Genomic DNA, 25,663 nt, shown 5'->3' on the forward strand with positions numbered 1-25,663 from the left:
CGCTCGAGTCCAAAACAGTTAAAAAGGCCAAAAAAATACGAAGTTAAAGAGCATTGAGGACCAAACTTTCCTAAAAGTTTTGCCAAATACAGTTTAGGTAATATATTCCTGAGGTAGACAAGCCTTAGTATTTCAAAAATTGAAAAGTTTTGTAAACAGTTCATTTCTAAATATGACCATATCAATGATAATTCTTGTCAGCACAGAAGTGCTGACTACTGTGCTGGCGATACCCTCGGGGAAGTAAAACTCCTCCAGCAGTGGCATCGACCACTGTTAAAAGTACATTCACGAAGCTGCCATATTGTAAAGATTGAAAACTTTTGGAAAATGTCCCCAGTGTTAAATGAATTTAAGTGAAATTGATCGTACCTATTTTACTATCGTAGGTGGGGCATAAAAAAAATGCATTTCTTTCTCAGATTTAAAAAAAAAAATAACGGTAAACACGGATAGAAACTCTTTTTTCTGAAAAAATGACACAGTTGTTGCTCATCTTAAGTTCGTCAGTATATTTTTATTTCCATTATGCACTTAAATTATGCATTATGAAAGACGAATACATGTTATGTTGAATTATGAAGGTCTTGTCAATCGTGATCAGAAATTCGAATACAAAACTAATTTTGCAATAATTAAACCATTTAAAGTGTATGTGACGTCACTAGCCTTTTTCAATTTCTTTTTTATAGCACGATGGACAGGTCAAATTTCACAATGCATTTATATGTTGTGTATAAACTTATTTTAAATGTATATCGCATCTAAATGTATTGTGATAAGTGACTTGTTAACTTGTAGTTACTTCATGATACCGTGAAGCCAGTTCATTGTAATGACCCCGTTAAAATAAGTGGAAACGCATTCAAATTTTATTCTTAGAAAGATATCAACTTGAGGGTGCATTCTAGGTGGCACGGTAGTATTTACTGACCAAATAGGAAAATGATAGCCTTTTTTGAATTTTCACCACTTTCTAACACTGCCAAAAATTCTACATTCAGAGTTAACTAAAGTACTTTTATTTTACTATTCAGAAATGAATTTGAATATGTATCATGATCGTTTACTTTTTAAAGGGGCACTAACTAGGAGATATTTAATAAAAACAAAATATGATTTTTTTTGTTCAATCACTAATGAAAGAGAAATAGTGAAATAATATATCGCTTTTAGCAGCCAGTATGGTTCAATTTTGTCAAAATGAGCTAAGAAACATTGACTTGCAAGTGAATAATTTGACCTCATTGAATCCTTATACATGTGAACTTCAATTTAACCCCTTGGCTAGAGATGAATAACGCATGTATTTTTGGTGTTGAATTATTTAAAGGATTAAAAGTGAAACAAATGTAAATAATTTGATGGACTGATTCGATTCACAAAATATCATTCTTATACAAATAAAAACGATGATTAATCTATAATATACAAATAAACAGACTAAAAAAAATCCAAATGTACGAGTCTGCTATCCATTTATATCTTTATTTATGTTGAAATCGCTTATATGGCAGTCGGAGGTTTTCGGGGGTCAACTAGAAAGTTAATTTCTATTTAGAAGATGTCGTTTAGACTTATATACACACGAAACGAAGCTACATATTATCAAGCCAATGCCCGGTATATTGTTTATTTTAAATGATTTACATTGTTATAAATCAAATATGAGAATTTGAGTCAAATCGGTGAACAAGAATTTGACAGCTATTGTCCCTTTAAGGAAACAACAACTAGTTACTGTGCCAAAACAACTTTTGAATTAAATAGAATTCATTAACTATCGGTTTTTTTACATGAAATATCCTTGTTAAAAAAGGCAAATGTTTATAGATATGCAAGGAAGAACTTCAGAAACAGTTAAGACCATATACACAGAATTTCATCAACTTATAATTTATTTAAAATTGTATGTTAAGAATCATTGTTGGTACCTTTGCAGAGGAAAATCTAGTGTCAAAATATGAAACCCTTTGTAAACACTAAAATCACTGATCTTTTTAATGTTTGTTAAGTTTTAGCAATTACGGTATTTATCATAAATTTACAAGAAAAAGTTCTGGTAAATAGAAACAATAAAAATGTTGTGATATAAAAACAACATCCATTTTATCGTTTCTCCTTTAATTTGCAGGATTTAAGGACTTTGTGTAAAATTGCTTTAAAATGTTGCTATGCGAGTAAATAACTGGAGTACCTAATTTAACTCATTTTTCTAAAGGCTGTATAAATGTCTGCAACACAGCAATTATCTGTATATGTATGCAACTATATCGGAGAAGTTAAGGGGGAAATTCCAAATGAATCGATTGAAATGCAGCAAAGATTAACTCTTTGAAGTGAAGATTCTTACTAGGCAAATGCAAACAGACCTTGTGGAGAGTTGTATCATTTGCAATCATACCACATCTTCTTTTTTATATTTTATACTTATCCAGCTGTAAATATTGAATGTGAATAGATCAAGGAGAAGACCGCAATCGTGCACAAAAATCAAAACGAACTTTTCTTAAAATTGGACCTTTAATAGTGAAAATCTTTTCACGCATAACATACTTTGTAAAGATATTTATCTTTAATTGGACCTGTACAAACGAAAACTGTTAAATTGTTATTTTCACCAAAAAATAATAATTAAAAGATCACGTGAAAATAACTGACAAGTGTCTCAACGAACACTTATATGTGAAAAATGTATTTTTGGGAAATTGTTACATGCTAAGAACTATGTGGGACTATCTGAAAATTAGTGACCTGACCGATTTTAACATTTTGTATAAACTTTTTTTTCCAAATTTTTTTCTCAATATGCAGCAAAATTAATATATTTTAAATTTCAGTTTCCCAGGCTTCTAATGCCATAATCACGACAAATAATACATTGTGCATTGTGAATCTTAATTATTTTTTTGTAACGACACAGTTAAACAGATAATTTCTTTTTTCACGATTGTTTAAAGATACCGGCAAAGCTTTTCCCTGGATTTTCTCGTCTTTTTAAAAAAAAAAAGAAGAGGTACTGTTTCTCGCGTCATCTGTTTTGTCACTGCTAAATATCAATTAGGAAAATTCACAAACTAAAGGTTCCTTAACAAATGGCAAAATAAAAAGCTCTAACACAACAAATGAATAGAAAATAACTGCCATATTACAGACTTGGTACTTGCATTTTCATATGAAGAAAATGTTGGATCGAACCTAGTGCATGACCTGTCTGAGAGCTAGCTAAATCTCTCACTAGGTCGACATTCGCATTGAATATATTTGCTGAAACTCATTTTAAACCTCTTTCTCTAATGAGAGAGGTAAATACACTAGAAATACTTACTCGAGGTGAGATGAGTAAATTGATGATATTTTGATATGTTTGTTTCGGCAACAAAGTTTAGTGACAGGTTCTAGGTATTCCTATATGTACTAATTGCGACTCTTTGATATCAGACGACATGTACTTGTACTGTTATTTTTATGACCCGTCTAGATAGCATTTAACCTAATATGTCTGATTTGTTCGCGCATCGTTGTAAATATAACGGAGTTTGATGCGATTGTCATACAAGTAAGAGGTTTAGCGCTATAAACACAGGTTCAATTTACCTTTTTCTACATCTGAAAATGTCTGTACCAAGTCAGGAATATGACATTTGTTGTCCATTCGTTTGATATGTTTTGTCATTTGATGATGCCATTTGATTAGGGACTTTCCGCTTTGAATATTCCTCGGAATTCAGTATTTTTTGTGATTTTACTTATTTTTGTCACCATCATCCAGTGTTTATATATCACAACTCGTTCACTATGACTATGCCTGTTGTGACGTTTTGAATTTTAATGAATGTTATCTTTATATTACTGGTAAATTATTAAGTCAGGGATTTTGTTACCACAATTTTTCCAAAACCTTTGCTTAGTTCTTCGATAGATTATGTACACAGCCATGTATCACCATCATTGCTGGTGATCCGATGGATACATCTGTTGTAGAGTTGTCACTGACTCAGACGTTCTTATAAATATAATTATTTTCTGTGACTGTATCTTGCATTAATTTGTATGATCCTTTACTATAGATAATTGAGCTGATCTGTAACAATAACATCTCCATGCCTTATATATCATGTACTGTAGTACGCCGCTAGATCAAAACTAGGTAACACACGGCCACCGAAAGCTTTATTATTGTGAAGCCCACGTGGTCGTGTGGTCTAGCGGGACGGCTGCAGTGCAGGCGATTTGGTGTCACGATATCTCAGTAGCATGGGTTCGAATCCCGCGAGGGAAGAACAAAAAATTGCGAAAGCAAATTTACAGATCTAACATTGTTGGGTTGATGTTTAGACGAGTTGTATATACATTATGTACACAGCCATGTATCACCATCATTGCTGGTGATCCGATGGATACATCTGTTGTAGAGTTGTCACTGACTCAGACGTATTTATAAATATAATTATTTTCTGTGACTGTATCTTGCATTACTTTGTAGGATCCTTTACTATAGATAATTGAGCTGATCTGTAACAATAACATCTCCATGCCTTATATATCATGTACTGTAGTACGCCGCTAGATCAAAACTGACGAGGAAAGGTAACACACGGCCACCGAAAGCTTTATTATTGTGAAGCCCAGGTGGTCGTGTGGTCTAGCGGGACGGCTGCAGTGCAGGCGATTTGGTGTCACGATATCTCAGTAGCATGGGTTCGAATCCCGCGAGGGAAGAACAAAAAATTTGCGAAAGCGAGTTGTATATATATATATATATATATATATATATATATACAACTCGTCTAAACATCAACCCAACAATGTTAGATCTGTAAATTTGCTTTTGCAAATATATATATTTGGTTTTGACGTTTGGTTGTACCTTATTTAGAAACGGTCCTGGTAAACGTATAGTTCGGTCAAATAAACGTATCCTAATATGGTACCAGTTCAGCACTGTAATTTGATCAATGAATATTGCTTTTATTGGTATTTATATTGATGTTGTCATCCATAAATCAATGCGAACTAATAGTCCGGCGGCTTTGTAAACAATTGTGCACATCCTGTTACAAGCATGAAATTTGGCATAGACCTTCCTCAACTATTACTCTTTTATTTCAGATAGGGAGGCATTTGAAAAAAATGTCTCACTTCCGGAAAAATCCAAAATGGCGGACGTTATACTTAAACCAGCCCAATATCGAAGGCTAGCGTGTAAAAATGTCCTATTATCATGCTACTATTATAATATTTGGTACAGACCTTTGTGTTTTACTACTTTTGGATAAATTAAATAGATTAGATGGCTTCAGAAACCCCACTTCCGGTTAAAATCCAATATGGCGGACATTGTACTTAAATAAGCTTATTTTTTAGGGAGAGTAATTGAAATGTGTTTTAACGTATTGCTACTATAATTACATTGTGTATGAACCTTTCTTTGGTGCTTCTGATGAAGACAATGTATAAGACATATGTCTTAAAAACCCTTACTTCCAGAAGTATCCAAAATGGCGGACAGAGAAATATCAATTTTTTATTCAAATTTTCAACTTTCTTCAAAATGTAAAGAAAATGATTTTATTTTGTGCTGGTCATTAAACTTTTGGCTTTAAGTTATCCCCAAAACCACTTATTCTAGCATGTTGTAAATGCTAAGATATAAAGTTGACACTTCCGGTAAAAATATGACGTAAATTTTAAAGATGAGTCCTCAATCTATTTCTTCGATGTAGAGTTTTGGATAGATTGATTTAAACAAAATAAAATCACTATAGTACTAAAAAATATTTAAAACTACTTCTATTTGGCCAAGAATACATGCTTATTCACAATCACCACCACATGCACACAAGGCAGTGCACGGGAGACCCGATTTTACACATTAAAAATAACCGCGGCATCCTTTCTTACATCCATAATGTACAAGCTTCTGAAAAAATGATGAGGTCTCAGAAAGAGTTTTTTTTTAAAGGGACCCCCTTTGTCCCTTCGCAATCCATTAGTGACAAGACTAGGTAGCATAAGAGTCAATCCAAAGCTCGTCTCACTAAACACCTGCATTAGTATATTACACGTTTTACATGCTTGAAAAGACTAGAACAAGTCGTGGGAAAAGCCTCACTTAAAATGAGATTTCCCTTTTGTGCAAAAATTGACTTTCTTGGTTCGTTAATCATGTTAGATCTGATAAGTTTGTACAGTACAACCCCGGTGATTTAGGCTGATCAATCAATCATCATTCTTTATGTTAAAGTCACATCTTCAAATACCATTAATGTCTCCCACGCAGTCTTTTTGTTCCTTTTCAAGCAAAGAGAGAACAGTATCACAACCCGTCATAAGGTATTGGTCAGAAATAAAAGTGTTGATCACTCATTGCCTAGTGCATTTGAAAGGCCATTGATAGATATTAATCCAAAGATTTTTGCCTCCCCAAATACAATCAATAGTTCGTCTGCCCCTTTGTTACGAAATAGCGAAATACTGGTAGTTTTAAAGCTGCTAAAAGAAGCAAGGGCAACATTTAGGGGAAAGGGAATACACAGACGAACCCAGGATTAAAAACATCCTCAAAGATGGGAAAGTTTTCTGAGAGATGACGACAGTAAGAAAGAACTTTTAAGTTTTCATTCACAGGAGCTTGCTCAATACAATTTTGAGTACAAGGTAGTAGAAGCAACAAATGCTCAGGATGTTTAGTGTTATCCACCACTTGATGATGTTTCAAGTTTAGCACCATGTTTACACGAAGAGACTGACACTAGAATCAAGATAGATGTGTCTGATGCAGTGAAACATAGACTTAACTGAGTCATGACTCAAACAGTCGATACTGATGTCATTGCTGTTTCGCTATTCCATGACATAGGGCAGACAAACTTTGGTTTGCATTTAGAAGGGGAAAAGTATAAGATATATATCAATCAATGACCTTTCAAATGCACTAGGCATTAAAAGATAACACGTTCGCTGGAAAAGGAACTGCGTTGTTGACATTAATGGAGTTTGAAGATGTGACTATAGCATTTAGAATGATGATTGACCAGCCAACATCACCATATGGATTTGATGTTTAATGTCATTGAAAACGATACGTGGTTTTGTTGGAAGATAAAAAAAAAAGAAACAGATTAGGTTAACAAGGCAAGAAAATATGTGTTTTTGCAGAATTTATTAAGATGTGAGAAACAATACCACAGTCTTTGTAAATGTTGGAAATCAGCTCTCCGATTGTGAATTGCGGCCTACTGAGTATGCTGATTGGGTATTATGTCCTTACCTAAATAAAATACCTTGAAACTGAAATACGAGTGGATGAAGTCTTGGATGCGTATGGTAGTTATAGCAACAAATGGTCAGGATATTCTATCTTATCCACCACGTAATGTATTTCAAGTTCAGCACCAAGTTCACATTTAGAGGCAGACACTAAAATCATGGTGCATGTGTCTGATGCAGTGAAACACGCACTTAAACGAGTCATGATTCGAACAGTCGTTAATGATGATGTTGTCAATACTGTTTCTCTATTCCGTGACATAGGGGTAGACGTTGTGTTTGGGAGGGGAAAAGACTTTGGATTAATATCTATCAATGGCCTTTCAAATGCACTAGGCAATGAGTCATCTGGGTGATCTGAAACACTTATTGTTATCCATGTCTTTACCTGTTGTGATATGGTTCTCTCTTTGCTTGAAAGGGGGGAAAAGACTATGTGGGAGACATTGATTGCATTTGAAGATGTGACTTTAACAAAAAGAATGATGATTAATCAGACTAAATCACCGGGGTTTTACTGTAAGATCGCACAAACTTAGCAGATGGGTATAACATGGTTAACGAAGCAAGAAAATAACTATTTGCGCAACAGGGACGGCTTTTCGAGGCTATTCCCTCAACTTGGTCTAGTCTTTTCCAGCATGTAAATAATGCAATATACTTAGGCAGGTGTTTAGGGAGACGAGCTTGGGATTGGCTCTTATGCTATCCACTCCAGGCGGGGACAAAGAGGATAACTTTTGAAAAACTCTTTTTGAGGCCTCATCATTTTGTCAAAAGCTTATACATTGTGGATGTAAGAAGGGATTCCGCGGACATTTTTAATGTGGAAAATCGGGTATCCCGTGCACTGCGATGTGTGCATGTCATGATGACTGTGAATAAACATGTATTCTTGGCCAAATAGTAATAAATTTAAATTATTTTTAGTACTATAGTGATTTTATTTTGTTTTAATCAATCTATCCAAAACTCTAAATCGAAGAAATAGATTGAGGACTCATCTTTGAAATTTACGTCATATTTTTAACCGGAAGTGTCAACTTTATATCTAAATATTTACAACATGCTAGAATAAGTGGTTTTGAGGATAACTTTAAGCCAAAAGTTTAATGACCAGCACAAAATAAAATCCTTTCTTTACATATTGAAAAAAATGAAAATTTGAATAAAAAATTGATATTTCTCTGTCCGCCATTTTGGATATACCCGGAAGAAAGGGTTTTTAAGACATATGTCTTATGCATTGTATCCATCAGAAACACCAAAGAAAGGTTCATACACAATGTAATGATAGTAGCAATACGTTAAAACACATTTCAGTTACCCTCCCTAAAAAATAAGCTTATTTAAGTACAATATCAGCCATATTGGATTTTAACCGAAAGTGGGGTTTCTGAAGACATCTAATCTATTTAATTTATCCAAAAGTAGTAAAAAACAAAGGTCTGTACCAAATATTATGATAGTAGCATGATAATAACAAATTTTTACACGCTAGCCTTCGATATTGGGCTGATTTAAGTATGACGTCCGCCATTTTGGATTTTGCCGGAAGTGAGACATTTTTTTCAAATGCCTCTCTATCTGAAATAAAAGAGTAATAGTTGAGGAAGGTCTATGCCAAATTTCGTGCTTGTAACAGGATGTGCACAATTCGTCTGAAATATGCTTGTAGCCGCCGGACTATAAATATTATTGTTGCATATATGTCTACATCTAAAATCTGTCGATACCTGTATCTTGGCATTGCACGAGCTAATTGTTTTGCTCTGACTGTTTACACTGGAGGTTGGATGTATACTAATTTATAATTAGACCTAGATGCATGATTGGTTATTATTGACTTTAAACTAGCTGTCCGTAACTGCGAGTACTCATAGATCTGTACTTAAGTGCCTTATCTTGTTGTAAGGTACAAGGAAATAGCCATATCCACTCTGTGTTTTTGACAGACGAATTTCTATTGGTATCCATCTGATTAGTTAAGTCTTTTCCAACTTATTTATATGTTTCTTCTTATGTTGTACTGTTACACCATTGTCCCAAGATAGGGGAGGGTTAGGTGCTTGATTCTGTACATATTTGTTTTTCGTTAATTTATGTTGTGCATAAATTAGGCCGTTAGTTTTCTAGTTTAAGTTGTTTCACATTTGTATTTTCGTGGCCTTTTATAGAAGAGGGACAGTCAAACTCCAAAATCGAAAAAAAAACTGACAACGCTCGGCTAAAAATGAAAGAAGACAAACAGACAAACAATAAAACACATGACACAACATAGAAAACTACAGAATAAACACACAAACCCCACCAAAAACTAGGGGTGATCTCACGTGCTCCCGAAGGGTAAGCAGATCCTGCTTCGTATGGTGCACCCGTCGTGTTGCTCATGTTATTACAAACCTGGTAAATAGTCTAATTCCGTAGGTCACATTCATGAAAAGGGAAGGGGTTTGTATATGACGTAAGGAACATATTCGATATCATCTGCGAAACGGTTGTTCCATAACGGTCAAACAACGGATGGCGTCGGTAAAATTTACGAAGCGATGATTTCAACTTCACCATTTGGAACTTTTGATTTAATAGCTATTATATTATATTATACTGGATTGTCTTAATTCTAACAGTTTGAATTTTGTTGACAAGGGATATTAACTCAAATACCATGTCAAGTTGACCAATCAAATTACAGTATGAGCAGGGTTATTTCTCTCCAGTATCATATTTGCTTATATTTACTTATTTGAAGTATTTGATAGTTGTCACGTTGGTTATCAAACCAAATTTCTTATTTTCATACCAATGTAGGAGGTTAAATGCTCAGTATCAAGCTTCTAGTCTTAAACAACTGTGCTTGATCTTTTCATTAGTTGACTTTCAACTAGCTGTCAGTAAATAGTTATCAAAGGTACCAGGATTATAATTTAGTCCGCCAGACGCGCGTTTCGTCTACATAAGACTCATCAGTGACGCTCATATCAAAATATTTATAAAGCCAAACAAGAAGTTGAAGAGCATTGAGGATCCAAAATTCCAAAAGGTTGTGCCAAATACGGCTAAGGTACTCTATGCTTGGATAAGAAAATCCTTAGTTTTTCGAAAAATTCAAAGTTTTGTAAACAGGAAATTTATAAAAATGACCACATTATTGATATTCATGTCAACACCGAAGTGTTGACTACTGGGATGGTGATACCCACGGGGACGAAACATCCACCAGCAGTGGCATCGACCCAGTGGTGTAAATAGTTATCAAAGGTACTAGGATTATAATTTAGTAACTGTGAGTACTCTCAGAGCTGTAATATGTGTCTTTCTTGTTGATAGGGATGTATGAATTCCCTGCCAGGTGCAGTTTTTTTTTGTTGCTGATGACAAATGCCCTTTTTTAAATGATTTTCATAGTTTTTTCTTACTTCGTGCTGTTGCACCACTGTTACAGTTAGGGAAGAATTGGGCGCTCACAGGTGCCTAATTCCAATTCAAGAGTCTGTAGTTCAGTGGTTGTTGTTGGATCATGTCTGCCGTAATTGTTTTTCGTAAATGGTTTTATTATAAATTAAATCTTTAGTTTTCTTAATTTTTTTAATATTTTATAATCGACTATACAGTATAAGTTTGTCCGTTGTTGACGACCGTTGTGTTGTCTATATTTATAACATCCACTAATTTGTACTTTGTTGGATAGTTGTCTTATTGGTTATCATACCACATCTGCTTATTTTTATATTTACTGTTTAGTCCTTTATAAAGTGATTTTTTCGTTTTCCTCTCGCATATGTTTGGAACACGTTTTTTAGTTTCTTTGTACATTTATTGAAATTTTAAATCCATATAACCAATAGCTATAGTGTAATTCATTTTTCATTAGCATTATCATTTTTTTGTTATTTCCTGTAGCCGAGTGAGATCTGAACAATGAAAATAATAAAAATCGAATTAAACAGAAAATGCATAACCAAGATACTTATGAAATAAATAAGAATTATTATATTGCAACACATTTTTTGATATCAGACTTCTGTTACTCTATTTATATTGAAATATTTATTATGTAATTTTTTCGAGAATCATATACAATTTAAGTGTATGAAATTGGATTCCAAACAAAAAATTACACACGACTATAAGTCCGTCAACGAAACATGTATTGAGAATGTCCTTTCTTTCATATTAATTGGAATTGACATTGATAAAAAAATAAGCTGGGAAGATCATGTTGATCGTATATGTAAGATTATCTCATCTAAAATATCACTTTTATAAAATTAGAGTATATTTAATTTGCCTATACACACAAGATACACATATGACAACTATGTTATAATGCATATCTTCTACCATATATAGACTATTGTAGTTCAGCTTGGGGAAATTTATTACATAAAGATTCCGATAGTATCATAAAAGTTCAAAAAAGAGTAGCAAAAATTATGCTTGAATGCGATATTTCTGTTTCATCTAATTTTATGTTTTCATCTTTAAAACTGTTACTTTTACAAAAAGAATAAAATACCAACAATCAATTCTAATGTATAAAATTGTAATGGACTTGAAACCGTTAAATCGTCCGGGTTTTTTAACAAATGATCAGGGTTATTTAATTTTTTTGGATAGAAAATAAGTCGTTCTTGATCTTGAAAACTGACTTTTACGAGTTTGGTGTACTAGCACTTAAAAAGTCTTGTCATGACAGTCCATAAATGATATATAACGTGACGGTACCCAAATTGCACCTATTTTGATTTTTTCACCAACGTTTTTTTATGATCCAGACAAAAGTTTCCATTCTGGTTTTATTTTGTATCCTTGTTTATTATATGGTTACAACATTGTATGAATCCATATTGAATCATAGAAAAATTGGTTTGAACAGACGACGACTGTTTATATTTACTGTGAACGTTTTGTGTATATTTAAATAAATTCTGTTATGTCGAAAGACGTGTATTGTGTCTAATCATAATAATTCCAAGTGTTTAGTCTCAAAGAACACTTGTAAGATTTCCACAGCTATTTTTGTTGAATAGGTGCAATTTGGGTACTGTGACATTAGTCGTAAGTGGGAATCTGATCAGTTTTTGATATATTTATATATTGACTTATTTAACAGACTGGGTTTTTCTACTATTTTGCTAACCTGCACGATGAACAAGTCACTAATTTTTATATAAATGTCTGAGGTTAAATGTATAGCCCCTCCTCAGCATCAAGCTTTACTGTTAGGTCTTTGATAAATTGTATTCTTTCGTTATTCTCCAGTATATGTTAGGATCTCATTTAACTAGTTTATTTGTATCATGTATCGAAATGTTATATCCATGTAACCAATCGGGTTATTCGCTTTTATGAGCATTATTAATTTCCGTTTTATCCTGTTGCCAAGTGAAATCTTAACATTGATAAATAAAAATCGTGTTAAACAGAAATGACATCACTAAGATACTTATAAATATGAGATAAATAAGAATTATCATATTGCAACACAATTTTTACTTCGGACTTATGTAATTCTTTTAATAGTGTACTTCAATTATGTTTACTTTATATAAAACCACTTTTTAATTATATTCATTGAACGTTGACTGTTTCATTCACATTTTTGAAAATTGTTATTCAAAGGTGGGTTATTTTCCTTAAAAGGGAGCGATCTTTTATTTCGCTAATCTTTCGCCTCGACTTTCAACATTTTTGGTAGTGTATGGCAAGTGCAATGTTTTCATAATTAGTATTTCAAAATGTCCTACATATACCATTTACAAAAGTTATATGAATATTACACATGTCACAAAAAAGAAAAGGAAAAATTATTTTTTCTGACTATATTTCACTAACATAGTCACAATTCCATAGCTCTTAAAACCTATTGCAACGCATTACATATTTTACACATATCTATAAAATAAAAAGTTGTTCACTGCTTTACTTTGTTGTTGAAGACAGTTATGATACAAAATTGATCAAAATTGTAGATTTTGCATTAATTTTTTTAAATGAGCATCCGAACCGAAAGGACATCTTAAACCACCTTGACATTATTCGTATAGAAAAGACAAACCAAAGTTTCATTGTGATTTTGGCAACGCATGTCATCATTTTAATTTTTGCGAAAATAATCAAATGTTATCCAGGGCCCTACCACACTTTTTATTTCTGTATGGAAAGAAACAAAATGTTGTATGTTTAAATTATCATCAAGATCTTCAAATCCGAGCTTCTACTAGTAGATATAGGAATTCCAATTTTTACACGGATGATTTGTCTACTGAATTCACTAAATGTATTGTAAAATTATATCTTTTCTATGTTTAGTCATTTATAAACATTTACAATAAACAGGAGTAGAAACTCTTCGTTTTGAAGGATCGACCAAAATGTTGCTTTATTATGTTCGTCAGTATATTGTCACTTCTATTATGTAATTAACTGCATGTATCAGGTCGGGATCACTACCTTATATGGAAATGCATAAATTAGCATACCTATGTTCTCGCACATGTAAGGCAGCAACCATTTGATTTTCTGGGGGGGGGGGGGGGGGGCTATGGTTTTTTTTGGAAAAAAAAGTTTGCTTCCAGTTTTTGGAGAAAAAAATAGTTTGTTTTTGATTCTGAAAAAAAAAAATTGTTTGTTTCACCCTCAGCTGCCACTATATGTAATGCTAAAATTGAAAGAAAAAAATTGCTTTCGACTTGTTGCGAAAAAAATAGATTGTTTTTGTCCAGAAAAAAAAACCATAGCCCCCCTCAGAAAATCAAATGGTTGCTGCCTAATTGTTTATTTACATGTGACGCAATTAATTTTTACCTAGGTTTTTGACCAATCCACTAAATGAGTCACAATGCATGATGGACTACTACGTGTTTACAATCATCCAAGAACACGTGTTACTTACTGAAATACAACACATTTTTTCGTGCAATGCGGGATTCACAATTTCGCTTAGTTTTTCATTTTGTGTATCCTCATTTATAGTTCGTGATATAAAGTATTACTTCCATGCTCAGATTAACGAAGAGTTGTTTCTATGTGAAGAAAAAAGGGTTTGAATTACCCGATATATAGCCATTAACATGTTTGATGATGACACAGAGATTTCATGTATTTTTCCACCAGAAGCAACGGAACAACAGCGAAAAAACACAACTACCCATGAGACAAACTTACTGGTGTAAAGTAAGCCGTCGAAACAGCCGGTGCTGATATTCAAGAGTACAGCAATGTTCGTATAAATAATCAAAGGCAAATGTGGGATCCTTGAATTTTGTGTTCGTAAAAAAGGCGAAGAAATATTTACATACATGGCAGTGTTAACAAAATTTATAAGTATTTTTGTTGGTCACATTTCAGTGTTTGGGACTTCCAAACTGTTCCCTTTTTTTTTAAGGTAGTGAAGTCAGCAACTGTAGTTTAAGTTTGTTCGTTTTTTAACGGGCTCGGACATTTGCCAAACTGAATAAAATCATTACAGCTGATTTCTTAAACCTGCAAAGTAAAACTTTGGTTGGCTTGCTTGCTTTGTTTGTATAGTTGTTTATACAAGCTTTGAAAATAAGATTGACATCTTTAAACAATATATATATATAGGCATAGTTTAACTTGTATATTTTATATTTTGTACAATATACAAACAAGCAAGCAAGCTAACCAAAGTTTTGCTCCACATGCATAAGAAATAAGCTGTAATGATTTTACCAATATGTATGTGCGACAAGGTGGAAAATTTTATATGTTTTGTGAAAATTGCAGCGTTGGATCTATAATAAAAAAGAAGATGTGGTATGATTGCCAATGAGACAGCTGTCCACAAGAGACCAAAATGACACAGAAATTAACATTTATAGATCACCGTACGGCCTTCAACAATGAGCAAAGCCCATACCGCATAGTCAGCTATAAAAGTCCCCGATATGACAATGTAAAACAATTCAAACGAGAAAACTAACGGCCTTAATTATATAAAAAAAAAAATGAACGAAAAACAAATATGTAACACATAAACAAATGACAACCACTGAAATTCAGGCTCCTATACAATATATTTGTTTTTGATGGGATAGATTTCTTGTCCTTTTATATGTTTAATTGGGCCGTTTTTTTTGTTTGGATTGTTTTACACAAGTAATTTTTGGGTCATTAATAGCTTACTTTTCAGCATTGGACCTATGACTGCTGACTTTACTAAATTATGTCTTTGTTGGAAAGATGTCTCATTTGGCACTCATTCTTCATCTTCTTATTTCTATATACAAAGCACGTTTTAGAAAAAAAATAATAGGTAATATGGCACCCACTATGATCCAGAGACTTTTAATATTGGAGATATTTTACATATGTCAACAGGACAGCAGCCGAACGATAAAAAACCCCTCTGAGGTATATTTTGTGATAAAATTAGCAACAAACGGATATTATCGATGGATGAATTTAAACTATAAAAAAATGTATTGAGCTATATACCGTACCCGCTCAGTGGCGGATCCAGGGGGGGCGGGGGTTCCGTGGATGGATCCCCTTTTTTTGGACGATCAGGACATGTAGATGGAACCCCTCCCCTTTTGTACAGGTTTAAAAGAGCTCAAATGATTTTCTTACTGGACAGTGGTCACTTCATTGGATATTTCACTATGTCATGTCGTGAAATTAATGCAGGTTCAATTTATAACAATGCACAAAACCGGTTCAACTAATTTTGCATGGCGAAAAAGAAAGTCGAATCGTGAAGCCAATAAACAATATTTTTTTAATCTGAGCATGCAAATTGAAGATTACGTTATATATTTTACATTAAATATATTTGCAGAATAAAAACTTTGGTAATGAGAGTCCCAGACAATATATTAATTGACTGTTTTCCCACTAATTCCACGTGTTTTAAGTAGTAGTTTACTCGTAGTAGCCCACAATGCATTGTAGTTCATTGAGTCGATTGGTCAGTTTTTCAAGGCCATATTGGCCTTGTGTTTTGGAAATTACTATGCAAATATATTCTGACGTCAGAAAATCTAGAGTTCTCGACCTGTGTATTATGATGGTAGTCTTAGGAAGTATTTATTTTTACGAATAAATTTGCAACATTTGTTTGTAGTTTTGATAATAATTTTCCAGTCTACATGCTCAGTTAGTTTATAAAAGTAACGCATGTCTTCAAAAATCTAAAATTCTTATCCCAAGCATAAAAACATAGCCGTATTTGACACAACCTTTTTCAACTTTTGATCTTCAGTGCTGTACAACTTTGTACCTTTTTTTTCACTTTCGATCTTTTATATCTGGGCGTCACTGGTGTGTCTTGTGTGGACGAGGAGCGTTTTTGGCGTATTGAATTTTAAACCTGATGTTTTTTGTTATCCATTAATCATGTGTTTCTTTGTCTAATACGTTCTCCTATTTATTTGTATTGTAGTCCTGTAATACTATGTTGTCATTTCAATTTTATATCTAACATAGCCATTAAAGTGCGAGGTTTGGCATGCCATAAAACCAGGTTCAACCCACCATTTTTTCCTTTAAAAATGTCCTGTACCAAGTCAGGAATATGGCCATTGTTATATTATTGTTCGTTTCTGTGTGTGTTACATTTTAACGTTGCGTCGTTTGTATTCTCTTATTTTTGAGTGAAATTTCACATTGCGATAAGACGTGTCACGGTACTTGTCTATCCCAAATTCATGTATTTGGTTTTGATGTTATATTTGTTATTCTCGTGGGATTTCGTCTGATGCTTGGTCCGTTTCTGTGTGTGTTACATTTTAGTGTTGTGTCGTTGTTCTCCTCTTATATTTAATGCGTTTCCCACGGTTTTAGTTTGTTACCCCGATTTTGTTTTTTGTCCATGGATTTATGAGTTTTGAACAGCGGTATATTACTGTTGCCTTTATTTATTATAACAGCAAGATATTCTAAAAAGTAAACTACAACGAACAGCTCATAACTGTTACTTAAAGGCGAGCCAGTCGAACATCTAATAGACTGTACTGTAATTAAGATATGGAAGTTCATATATCAAACAATTTGTCATCATAAAAGGACAAATTATGCACAAACATATAATCAGAAAGTCACTGCTGATAATTGCTAATAACTAAGGAATAAGCTTATGCACAATTAGAGGTTTCTCAACATCTTATGAACGAACGAAAATTGTCGTAACTTGACGTAACTTGCCGTGACAAGAAAAGTGGGAGCATTAATTTATTCAATAATTTTGGACAATCGGCTGTACACTTCCGTTAGAAATTCTTTTGCACAAAATACACATGCGTCCTTCTTTCAAACCATTTTGAGTTGTAGACATATTATATGACTGGAGGGACTATCAGTTCTGTACTAAGTGCCTTTTTTTGTTGGAATGGGAGGGGCAATGCATCTTTTTCAAAAATTAGCTTGGCTCAGATCATAGTTTAAAGCTCTGCGCAAAAAAAGAGGTAAATCAAATCTAGCAGTGAATGCCTCTAGACCAACAACCGGTTTTTAATGAGAAAATAAAACATCCTCGGATTGAAGATACCTTTCTTGCCCCAAACCTTTTAAATCCAAAATGTCACTTTTTCGCCTAAAAGATTCTTTCTGATGTATTTCACTGGAAAATGATGTTCTGTAATGTAATGTAATGTATTGGGTTTTTTATGTTGGTTTGTTTTGTTTTCATAGCCATTTTTATTTTTGTTTATGTTTTTATTATCGTACTCATAATATAATTAGTATCAATATAATTCGTTTTGTTTTCTTGTTGATTGTTTTCGTTGACCTTTTATGGCATGCTGTTGAATTTTCTTCTGTTTTTGTTTCCTATTTGTTTCTGTCTATTTAATGCATGTAGTTTTTTAAAATGTACCTGTTAATAACTATGTGACTATCAGTTGGTGCTATAATACTCATGTTTTCAATAAAAATACACAGAAATCCTCTTTTACTTTACGATATATCGAGTGCACCTTTATATGCCTGGGACTGATTCCTTAAAAACAAATAAAGAAAAGTGGTGATAACGACATATAGTCTTGCTAGGTGCTTTATTTTAGGAGACAGCATTAACACAAACACTCCTTTTCTAATCGTTCCTAATCTAAGGCCGCCGAGAATTTGTGGGCATATACAAGAGAAAAAGGAAGAATGAGGAAATTAAACAGACTGTAAACAACAGGCGTGTGTGACTGGTTATAAACGAATTGAAAACATTTAGAGTCATTGGTTCGTTGTACCGTCACCAAAGATGGCAATTTTATTGTGTTGTCGAACTTTGTGCTTGAATATCAAAAAGACGTGTGGATATCATTTTAAAATGAAACACACTAAAGTATTAAAGTTGTGTCATCTCAATCACTTTTTAATCCCTCATAAAATGATAATCTTGTCATTAATACTTGCTACTGTATGTTAAACATTCAACAATCAATCAAGCAAATGCATACCAAAATGCGCTGATTTGTTTTTAACTACGACTTTATAAAAACAATGATCTTTTATAATGGATAAGGGAAGACAAATCGAACGCATATACAACATATAAATAAACGGAACGCAACGTAAGATTACGCGACTTTCTACAACACAAAAGCAATTAGCACACTGATCTTTGGCCAAAACAATAAAAATGCAAGGTTGCAAAACGAATATCGTACTGCTAAAAATTACTGCTCCTTTATGATACGTTCGTCGAGTTTTTTCCGTTCGTAAGATGTATAGAAACCTCTATTAAGCAGTTTTGTGAACTCAACTTTCCATTTGTTTGAAAGAAGCTAAACTCTTTGAATTGTGTTAGAATAGTAAACTAGTTGCTCTCTTTAAAAAAAGAAAAACATTACGTGAACCCGAGATCGCTGATTGGTAACCAAAAACACTGTCGTTGAATATTTGTTTGCTTTTGATCTGAAATAACTGGCTGTGGATATAAACGATAATGATATCCCTACATTGAGGAGCATTGACTCTGAAATGTTTACGAGAGTATCGAATCTGACATTCCACAATATGAGGTATGATCTATCGACTTTGATATGTCTATAATTAGAGGTATTGACTCAAGATATGGAAGTCTTAAAGGAGGCTCCAAAATCCTTAATATCAATTAAAATTAATTCATAATTGTTTTCATGGTCATAAATGTTACCATCAGATAATTATGATAATATATCAGAGAGGAAATGATCATACACATTGTTTCTACATTTAAAATGTGCAATTATATTATCTGTATTTTGGTTCATGATTTAAAGGTTCGATATGGAAGTCGTTTTATACTTCATCCCTTTCGTTAGTTCCGTGTTCAGCATGATGACAGAAAATGAAATGCCAGAAATATTGTGTAAATGTTTAAAGCCTCGGTCACACCTTACCGGATAGCACGAACGGACGACTAACGGATGAAAATAAAAGTTGTCCGTTGACAAAATTGTTATCCGTTGGGAGTCCGTTGATGTACTGACCGAATAAAACGGACGCGTAACGGATGCATAACGGACACACAAAGGATATGCAACGTACGAGAAACGGAAACGTACCGGACAGAACAGATGTCGAACGTACATCCAACGGACGAGTACCGCATAAAACGGACACCTTACGGAAGCGTACCGGATAAAACGGATGAACAAGATATACGGAAAAATCAAAGGCGACAATAATAATACATGTAAATCGCATAAATATTCAAAATGTTTCTGTGTAACTGGCTTTGGTTTGGTCTTCAAAATTCCGACAAAGGGCAGTGTCTGGCCTGAATAAGAGCTGCTTGATTGTGAAGACGTGCCTATACTCTAAGATCGATTATGAATAATAACAATTCACGAACTTAAGAAATCTGACATACCAATAATTGGCATTTCTGACGCGAAATTTTCAATTGGCATTTATCCGTTTCAGATCCGTTCATTATCCGTTTTATCCGTTTTACGTGCGTTTCTTAACGGACATGCAACGTATATGGACGGACGTCTAACGGATAAGAACGGACGTCTAACGGACATGAACGGATTGAAAAAAAGTTATCCGTAAGGCGTCCGTTCGAGCTATCCGGTAAGGTGTGACCGAGGCTTTAATGAAAAGGCAGGTTCCATAAGCATAATACCAGCCGACCTCATTTTATACAAATGTGTTAATAAGTATTTTGCAGAAACCTGGTTGGAACGCTATCATCCCCCACGACTCACTGACCCTGACACAATCAACTGGTTACGATCCCTTGGTCGAAAAGTCAAAGGACTAGCACACAACATTCGAACAAAAAGACAAGCATTCAGAAGAATAAGACGGGAAATCAGAACACTTACAGATGTACAAAGGAACAGATTTATTCAAGATGTTCTACAGTTGAAAACACGAAGAGTAAATATTTCACAAATGTATTACTGAGCAAGCATCTGGTTATCAAACAGTCTTTCTTGATAATTTGTTGACTGTGATGCTGTCCCTTATATTTTATATGACTGCAATATTGTCTTACTGACATTTTATGGCTGCGATGTTGTTGTAATAACTTGGTTTGCCTGTAGTGCTGACTTGTTTACTTTGTGGGGCTATGATGCTGCCTGATTGATAAGAACCACTATATCTCTTTATCAATATTCATGCATTACATGATCTGTCTTCTTACTTACTAATCGGTTATGAGAAATAAATAATGGCTTATATTTCAAATCAATAGGTTACATGAATACTTAATGACTACTTCCATCTAATATTTTGTGCAATATTCATTTCGTCATAATTTTTTGGACATTAAAGGACACCAAGTTTCCTTCAATCAAAAGTTCCGGAAGATTTAATTTGCAAAGCAATGTATTTTATTTGTTGATTTGCAACCTTGTATTTTACGTGTCTTAATGAAAGTTAATATCGCGCTTTTATCAGCTTTTATTATGTCACGTCTTATGTGATCATGAGTCCTAAAATAGGATACTTACGCTTTCAACTATTTAGGTGGCATTCGAGCGATAAGAAATGTTGTTGTATTTTGTTTAACGTGTATTACCAAAGGAAATCACAATCTTTATTTTTCTATCTACTAGTATCTTTAAAGTTGACCAGCTTCAGAAAATGGAAAGTATTAATTTATACTTTAATTCTGGTTTGTCGTGATTTTGGCTGGATTTGAACATTAGATTAAACAAAGGCTCTTGTCCATTTTGAATAATTTCATATCAATTAAAGGGGGTTATGTAATTCTGAAACCCTTAATATACAATATGTGCATTAATATTTTATCAAAACTTTGTTTTTTTTTATTGCATGAATAGATCGGAAGAACCAACAGATATGATGCTTTACCGAGTGCACATGATGGTGCAGCCATTGCATCTGCGCATTTTTGACCAAACTTTCCCTCATGGCATCGAGAATACCTCAATTTGTAAGTATAAGAAAATGTAAAATACCTAAATTTGAATTCCAGCATTAACTGTGTAAGAACAGATTTTATTCTCGCCGAGCAAAACAGGGTTAATGGTGAGTAATTTCGATCGTTTTGCTTGCGTCCATTTTTTGTCATTAGTTAAATTTTCAAAATATCTGTTGTCTTTGGTATTTTTTTTAAAGACAATCATTTCTTTCGACATTTATATTCTACATTCAAACACGCCAACTATTGAACAAATAACAGGTATTCAAATAATGGTTTTTTCACATTTGTACTTGTACGTATACATGTACGTTATAGTTCATTTCACTGTTCATCGTGAGAAAATAAACACTAAATTTGTGCTAATACTCACATTTTTCAGATTTGAAGCTGCTCTACAGGAAATTGATGATCAGGTTACCTTGCCATTCTTTGATAGTAGATTGGATTATAACTTATTTGATCAAAGAGAATCAAATTTCTGGGGCGACAATTTCATGGGAGATCACCAAGGCATGATAGAAAGGGGTCCATTTAAATTTTGGCGTCAGAGTAATGAAGCATATTTAGAAAGAAACGGTTGGGCATCTGGTTCAATGATTCACCAAGGGGGATAACAAATGTGCTATCCATGAGAAGGAATATTGATATATTGTCACCATGGGCAAATGACAGATATGGTCTTGAAAACTACCATAATAAATACGTATGAGAAATTTAACATAATTGCATTCCAAAACTAAGGACTTTTTGGTCAAATAAGATGGCAATTTTCAGAATATATGAATAAAATCCATGCGGGTTTTGTTTCAGAAACAGCACACATCAAACTTTTCATTTCTTTGGAACAAGGTCTCACTGGATTTTTTCTTTATTTCAACGGATTCACTGGACACATCCTGAGGTTAGCAAAATGGTGCACCATATAGTGTGACGTTGCGCAAGGAGTTGTTACAAGTGAGCGTATATATACGTCGTTCCCTATAATAACAGGATTTTTAACGTTGTTCCATAGAACGTTTCAAACTGAAGCTTATATTCAATAACCTAGTTAATGAGCTGTGATGTATTTATAACCTAATTAGCCCATACTGCAAAGTCAGCTATATAAGGCCCCGAAATGACAATGTAAAACAATTCAAACGAGAAAAAACTAACGGCCTAATTTCTGTAAAAATTGAACAAAAACAAATATGCAACACATAAACAAACGACAAATTAGTCGTTATAACGAGGACGATAATTCGTTATAATGAGTTCGACCTAAAATAAATATACACCTGACATTAACCAGTTTCCGTAGTTATAAGGGCGGTATTCATCAAACATGATGTGATTGTTGACACTTCCACTGACAAACATCAAGGAAAAAATGAAATCGGAATCCATTTAATTGATCATGGTCAAACATTTGCTTTGAAAATACCTTCATGACAGCATTTTCAGAATTCGTAAAAATGTTTTGATCAGCCGGTGAAGTTGTGAGTGAGCTATTTTCGAAAGCTGTATTCTGTTTGCCAATGACTAAATTTTACTATTTTGAGGTCAATTCTTATTACTCAGAAAGAAGACGGGCATGATTGTTTAAACGTTTTTGATTTTGTATAGCGTCATGTTTGGGGTGGGAATCACTTTTGACCACAGACTATTTTTTTTATCTTCATTGAACATTTAAACAGCAAAAGACTTTATTGAATGACATTAAACAAGGCTTACCGTTCAGCCTCTTTGGTAAAAATAAAAGTTTAATGACATATACTATATTGAAACTTTTTATAACATGTTCTTCCTTTTCCAGTGTACACGTTTGGGTTGGAGGTACAATGCTTGGCGTAAATACCGCTCCATCAGACCCAGTATTCTTTCTGCATCACTGCTTTATAAACTATATTTGGGAGCTGTTCCGACAAAGACAAACTGTCGATTCTGAGAGGGACTATCCATTTGACCAGCGTGCTTCGCCATCTCACGCATCAAACCGAATTATGGATAACCTAGAAACTTGGAAGAGGAATATTGACGGGTACAGTAATGATTATACAGATCAATATTACAGGTGTGTAATTTTCAAAAATAGTAACAAATAAAGAATAGGGATTGTGCTTAAAAAATCATGTCCCATTTGTATGGCAAAATCTATGGCTTGCTTGGCAAAACCGTTTTTTTAAAGACAAGTCTTGTTTTCGAATCAACTTCAAATTATACTAATACATTTAATCTTTTTCATGTATTTGTAAGTCTACGGTAAATTTTGAATTTCAGTCGAAAAAACCTGCTTTTATGTTACTCCATTTACTTGATCATTTTTGTAATTGTAATAAGGTACCCACTACAATGTTTTTATCGCATGACAGTTGCACAACTGTGTTTAGACAGTTTTACGACAGCCACAAGACAGCGACACGACAAAAAATCCTAGAGCAAAAAAAAGTGCATGTCCAATTTTCGTCCCACGACACACGACAGCGCCACGATGCTCAAAATACCGTGCGACTGTCGTACAACGATCACAGAAGACTCGGTCGTGGCACTTAATAGATGTGTCGTGGGTTCGTTGTGACCAGGGCTTGACACACAATTTTTTTCAGCGTCTATAAATGCTTTTTCACATTTTTTTGGGGTGCGTGTTTTCTAGCCATCAAATCCTAAACCGCATCGCAGTCACTTGACTCCTATGACACTTAGTTGTCTCACTAGAAGTAAGGGGTTATTTACGCCTTTGCATTTCATTACTGCAGACATATTACTTTTTTTCTGCAGATATGAAAGAAGTCCAACAACATGTCGTCAATGTAGCGGAAACCAATACCCCTATCTTAGATGTGGAGACTGGATCAGAGGACTTTGTTCTGCTACAAACAGGGCACGGAGATCGACCGTGAAAAATACAAAGCTTGGTGTAAAAAAAACAATTGACACAAGAAACAAGACACCACGCACAAGGAGGTCAACAGGTGAATGGCTTGGGTACGAACCTTTCATCGAGTTAAAAAACTGTCAGCAAAGATGGACGAACAAAAAGATCAAATCCGAAAAATCAAACATCTCACAAAACAAATATGGATTCTTCTATGCAAAACTCCTTTTTACTGGATGACGAGCCTGATATTAAGCGTTGGGTATTTATACCAGTTAAAATTGTTCATAGACGTCCATCTGGTTTACTCTTTGGTACAAAAGTGATAAAGAATAAAAAATATTGTAGCTGGAGTTGGTGTATATTCATATAACAAATATATGAATTATACAGATGTAGAGCAGCAAGCAGCATATTCTCATAGTTTTACGTCCGGTTCAGGGGCAGACAAAGTATATGTTCAGGTTGACGGTAAGTCATATAATGGAAAGTACATAGATTACCCTATAGTCGATTCCAGACTCCCTGTATCAGAATCTATTGCCATACTTGCTGTTAAAAATCCGAAACTTAATTCTAGCATTTCTTATATATCTGCTTACGACTCACATGGTCGGATCTGTCGCCCATATTGTCATTCGTATGTGTCTTATTCAAATCAGTATAAAACATGTTCCGGGGTGATTAATCTGACCGAAGAAAAACCTAAGCTGTACTGTGAAGATGTCGGAGAGGTAACACGAATACTGTATGAGTCTGGGAATGGAAAGGTTTTTTCCAGAAGTGATAGAAATATATTTCTCAGTTTCTACTGCGACTTCCATGAAATTCCATGGGAAAAATGCTAATGAATAAATTTGTGGCGACGAATAGTTTACATTTCATATATATATGCACATCTCTGCCTATGTGTAGTGACAACTGCAAATTATACCTTGTCCATCGGATTTCTTATGATTAAGAAATACCAGGCGTTAGAATATTTATAAAGTGCCTAGAAAATCAACCTAACGATGTTAGAGTAGATTTGATTCGTAACTTCCTCCACGGCGCCGGGGCTGGAACCTGTACCTTTTATTTCTAACTTCTACGACAACACCGCCTAGCATTGCGCGGAGACCTTATCCTCTCCTCTAACTCTAGCTTATAAAAATAAGCATTCGTTTCGGGAGGTGTTACCTTATCGTAGGAAT

At 33.9% G+C, this 25,663-nt stretch overlaps 1 pseudogene; it reads left to right on the forward strand.

The window, feature by feature from the left end:
• The first annotated feature begins 19,500 nt into the window (after positions 1-19,500).
• Positions 19,501-25,318, forward strand: LOC143049035 (uncharacterized; annotated as a pseudogene).
• Positions 25,319-25,663: the final 345 nt, after the last annotated feature.

Source organism: Mytilus galloprovincialis, chromosome 10 (assembly GCF_965363235.1).
Source record: "Mytilus galloprovincialis chromosome 10, xbMytGall1.hap1.1, whole genome shotgun sequence".
In the NCBI taxonomy this organism is placed as follows: Eukaryota; Metazoa; Mollusca; class Bivalvia; order Mytilida; family Mytilidae; genus Mytilus; species Mytilus galloprovincialis.